At 34.3% G+C, this 5,386-nt stretch overlaps 1 pseudogene; it reads left to right on the plus strand.

Moving 5' to 3' along the window:
- Positions 1-3,958: 3,958 nt before the first annotated feature.
- On the plus strand, positions 3,959-4,059 carry LOC144222078 (U6 spliceosomal RNA; annotated as a pseudogene).
- The last annotated feature ends 1,327 nt before the right edge of the window (positions 4,060-5,386 follow it).

Raw genomic sequence — 5,386 nt, forward strand, 5'->3', positions numbered from 1 at the left:
TGGGAAATACTTTATATTAGATAAGAAAGTGAAACTTTGAAATTATTTCAGACTAGGCTTTCTCAACCTGAATGTGAGTGTTTCATACCAAAAAGTGTACTGAAAATCCATGGGGGTACATGATATATCATCTAGAAACAAGTATGAATGCAGCATTGTAGAAAGTTAACTATTTGAATTCTATTGAATCCTACCCATTCATAGAAGCTCAACAAGTGATTTTTTTTCTCATTTCCTTTCAAAATACTTAGTAGGAGAATATTGACAAATGCAGTAATATGTTTTAATGATCTGTGGTGTCTGAGAAACATGGCTCTGGAGGCCAGGTGTGTAAGGGAAAAGTGACACATGGGCAGAACGGCATAAAGTTGTGGTGGGTAGGAATCCTCAAAGTTATAGTCACTCTTAGAGCTCACTGATTTTGTCCTGCCATCAGGGTAAATAAATTGTAATTTCCTATTTGTGTGTTTCCGCTCAGGGGTAAGGTTTTTGATAATAACATATTCCCTCCAAATGTGTCAAAAGATTAAGTAGCTAAAGGTGACAGAAAAAGGGTGCTCCAAGTGGAATTAAAAGAAAGCTAAAAGTCAGTACTTCCTTCCTCTAGAATGTTAAGCCTTTCTGTGCAGCCATCTTTGAATTATCAAGAGGATAATTCAATCTCTGAATATAATATGAAAATTAATATGTTCATCAATGTGAGAAGTTGTTAGAAGGATCCTTATATGAAACAGATTTTATTGATGGAATTTAGAAAGGAATTAATCACAGACATACAGATATAGATACAGATACACACACGTAAGTATGCAGTCCTGTGATGGTGTGTACATACTAGAATTTATGTATATAAATGTTTAATAACTATTCAAACGTTAAAGTAGCTTCTTTACAGTATTGAAGACTAGTATTCCATCATTTTCTTCTTCTAAATTCTTTTGCTTTTTCTTTAGAAAACATAATAAAATTTTGCTAAGAATCATTGAAAAGTTATTTTTTAAAGAAATTGGGAGACAACAAAGTATAACACAAATGTATATTTAGAGCTAGAAAATTTTGAAAGTAACATCAATAAAGGTATAGTGTTACAATATTACAATATGTTAAGTATGAAATATTTAAGCTTTAACATTCAACTTCAAATACTGAGTGAGAGTTATTTAATTGCATTATTTGGTACATTTTCCTCTGAGTTTTTTTTTTTTTCTTTAATTTCTTGAGGAGTTCTGTGAAGAAATATGTATGATTGAATACCTATATCTAGTATCAGGAAATAAATCTGTTAAGCAAACACTAAAATTCTCAAAGAGTATCTATTTCACTAATTCCTTCTAAACTGCTTATTAGTTACTTATATAATCAGTAGTTAATGGTTCTCTAACCTGATTGCACATTAAAATTATCTGGGCTCTATTTTTTATGTATTTATTTATTTATTCATTTATTTACGTATTTATTCATTTATTTATATTTAAATGTTTATTTATTTATTTTGAGAGAGTGAGTGAGCAGGGAAGGGGCAGAGAGTGGGGGAGAGAGATTCTCAAGGAGGCTGTGCTCTATCAGTGTGGAGCCTGATGTGGGGCTTCAACCCATGGACCACAAAATCATGATCTGAGCCAAAATCAAGAGTTGGTTGCTTAACCAACTAAATCATCCAGATGCCCCTTGATACTTTTTAAAAACACAGATGTCCAGAACCTATATTCATGTATGTGATCTGGGGTAGGACCAAGAAAATAAGTATTCAAACCTCTCTAGGTGTTCCTGACCCGTGATCACTAAAGTTAGAGTAAATCTGTAAGCATTGCAGTTACTATTACTAATAATTCTGTTCTCTAGATTTCTCGCTTCTGCATTAAAGAATCCCCTCTGGGCGCCTGGGTGGCTTAGTCGGTTAAGCGTCCGACTTTCGCTTAGGTCATGATCTCGCGGTTCGTGGGCTCAAACCCCGCGTCGGGCTCTGTGCTGACTGCCAGCTCAGAGCCTGGAGCCTGTTTCAGTCTGTGACTCCCTCTCTCTCTGACCGTCCCCTGCTCACGCTGTCTCTCTCTCTCTCCTAGAAATAAATAAAACATTAAAAAAAATTTTTTTTAAATAAAAAAAATAAAAAATAAAGAATCCCCTCTGTACCCTCTTATTAGGGAATATCTAACTTATTTGTTTTTATTATGGATTTATTCCTCAAAAATGGTTTTCAGCATACTTGCAAAAGTTGAGTCATGAATGTTGAAATGGAGAAAACCTGTGTTAAATGAAACGTTCTGATTTAGTTAATATGGATTATGAAGAAGAGATTTTGAAATAATGTTGGAAGTTATAATAAAACTGACCTAAGATAAAAAGATTTCAAGATGGAGGCACCTGGGTGGCTCAGTCCTTTAAGTATCTGACTTCAGCTCAGCTCATGATCTCACAGTTTGTGAGTTCAAGCCCCCTATTAGGCTCTGTGCTGACAGCTCAGAACCTGGAGCTTGCTTCAGATTCTGTGTCTCCCTCTCTGCTCCTCCCCTGCTCACTCTCTGTCTCTCTTTCTCAATAAATTAATAAACATTAAAAACAGTTTTAAAAAAAGAAAAAGTATTTAAGATGAATTACTTGAAATAAGTAAATGAAAGTGGCACTAGTGAAGGAAGATATGAATAAGAAAAAATTAGAGTTAAAAAAAAGGAACTCCTTCCAAATATATTTGGGTCTATATCTCAAATCCTGCTTTGTAAAATGTCTTTTAGCTTTGCATTAAGATTATGTGGGCTCCTGATTTTCCTTTGTGTGAAGGCTAGGTCCTTCTTTTCTTGTACATTGTTCTTAATAGGAATCTCATTCCAAAACTCAGTCAGAATGAATGAACATACAAATGGCATCCAGAGAGTTTTTTTTGTGCTATGTCTTTTACTTACATAATTTTAGCTAACTAGAATCCGTTTTTGAAGCCAAAAGTGGCTTCTCAGTAATTTAGAGGAAATCATTTGAAAATTACAAAAAAGAGGCATGCTTGCAGCTTAAAGATATTAGCAGTCATAAGAATAATGAAGCAAGGAAGACTAGAACATCATGTACAACATGTGTGAGGCCATTATCCCTTGAAAGTAAAAAATGCCAAGGATATGGGCAAATTGACTGTAGTATGGTTAAGCTCTGATCTGCATTGTGTCTAATAGTCTTGCTAAAAATTTAAATTGAAATTACATTGGGAAAAGTAAGAAATTTCCTGTGTCAAGTAATGGCTGAGGGCATCAGAAGAGACTAAATGAGTGCAAGTTCAACAAATAACTTCCCTGAAGGAAAGATGCTATATCTGGTAAATGCCTTCCCTGACAGGACAGAAGAAATAGTTTCAACTACCACATAAAGGCTAAGGTAAGGATACTAACATAGAATGCAGAAGTTCTCAAATTAATAAAGTATGGTTTTAAAGAATTTAAAATATTTCTAATTATTTTCAAAGATATCTAGGGTTCAAAGTTTATCTCTTCTTAAAAAGGAAGTTTGGTAGGGGAGTCTTGGATGGCTCTATTGTTTAAGTGTCCAACTTCAGATCAGGTCATGATCTAACAGTTCATGAGTTTCAGCCCTGGGTCAGATTTTGTGCTAACAGGTCAGAGCCCACTTCAGAGCCTGGAGCCTGCTTCGGATTCTGTTTCCCTCTATTTCTCTCTGCCCCTCCTTTGGTTACACTTTTTCTCTCATTCTCTCTCATTCTCTCTCTCTCTCTCTCTCTCTCTCTCTCAAAAATGAATAAACTTCAAAAAAATGTGAAAAAAGGACATTTGGTAGATTTGTCCTCATAAAAACTCCTACATCTGATAAAATTCCCATGAACATAGTCCACAGAAAAATAATAAATTGGAGGAAAAATAAACTTAAAATATACTAACAGTTGAATGGTTGTCTTCATATATAAAGTGCCCACAAAAATCAGTAAGTAATAGACACTAATAAGAGATTCATTGAACAATGCTCAGTTTGACAGCACATGTATAAAACTGAAACAACATACAGATTAGATAGCCCCTGCTCAAGCATGACATGCAAGGTCATGAAGCATTCCATATTTTAAAAAAATAGATTCATAGAAGAAAATGTGCAAACAACATGGAAACAGCAAAATTTCAATAAATCACTGATAAACAAACTTCAAATAAAATGACATTTTAATTAATTTTTAAAGAAATTTTACAGTATTCCTGATTCTTCAAGTTGTATGGTAGAAAACAAAATAAGCAAAGTGCTTAGACATTTACATAAGTTTTTAAATGCTAGTTTGCATTTTTACTTTAATTTATGATTTTCTTTTCTTTTTTTTTTTAGAGAGAGAGGGTGAGCTTGCAAGGAAGCGGGGGAGGGGAAGAAGGAGACAGAATCCCAGGCAGGCTCCATGCCTAGTTCAGAGCCTGAGGCAGAACTCTACCTCATGACTGAGAGATCATGACCTGAGTCAACATCAAGAGTCGGACAGTTCATTGATTAAGTCACTCAGGCACCTCAATTATGATATTTTATATGACTAAAATTTTTTACTTTTATCTACTGTTGCTCATCATAATTATGTCTGCCTTAGAATAATTCATATAAAAGAATCATCTCACTATCAGTTATTCAACTATATTTTCTTGCAGTACTTTTCGCACATATGTTTCACATCAGGATTAAGATGTCTTAATTCTCCTGCCCCTCTGTAATAAACATACTCTTTAACATCTGAATTCAGGAATGAATAATCATCTCATGTAGAAAAGAACTTTGTCGAAATACCTGGCAAAAACAAATGAGCTCCTACCAAGAATAAAGAAATCAGTTGATAGATGTCAATGGATTCTGACAACAGCATGTAGCTAAAATAAACAGTTCATCCCTGAACCTCTACTATATATATACAGTATGTGCATACATGTGAATGCATATGTGTGTGTGTGTGTGTGTGTGTGGCTTGACATGCCACAGTTGATGATGTGAGTGACAGATGTGAGAACATAATCAGTTCTCATTCAAAATCATGAGCATAAGCTTGAAATACACACTTTAGAAGGGTCAGTTAATTTGCTAATGACTAGCTCCACTTAATTGTTTGAACATAGTAAAGAAGAAAATTTGTGGTGTATAGACCAGAGAGGAAATCTAAGGTAAAGTGTTTGTAATCACACACCTTGAAAAGCTGTTAAATTCATGAAAAAAGTTTAATCCTGATGTGTCCAACTTTATGAAATATGGAAGTTACCTGATTCTAATAGCTTCACTAGAGTCAGTCTGGGTTAATATTAAGAAGTGGATAGATTTTTCCCCCCCCCTTTGGCTATCATCTCTCCACTTCCTTGTCTGTTTCTTATTTCTCACAAATATTTGTATTCCATAGGATAACAATTTGATAAATTCATCCATATACTCT

This window comes from Crocuta crocuta, unplaced genomic scaffold, assembly GCF_008692635.1.
Source record: "Crocuta crocuta isolate KB4526 unplaced genomic scaffold, BGI_CrCroc_1.0 scaffold376, whole genome shotgun sequence".
Lineage (NCBI taxonomy): Eukaryota > Metazoa > Chordata > Mammalia > Carnivora > Hyaenidae > Crocuta > Crocuta crocuta.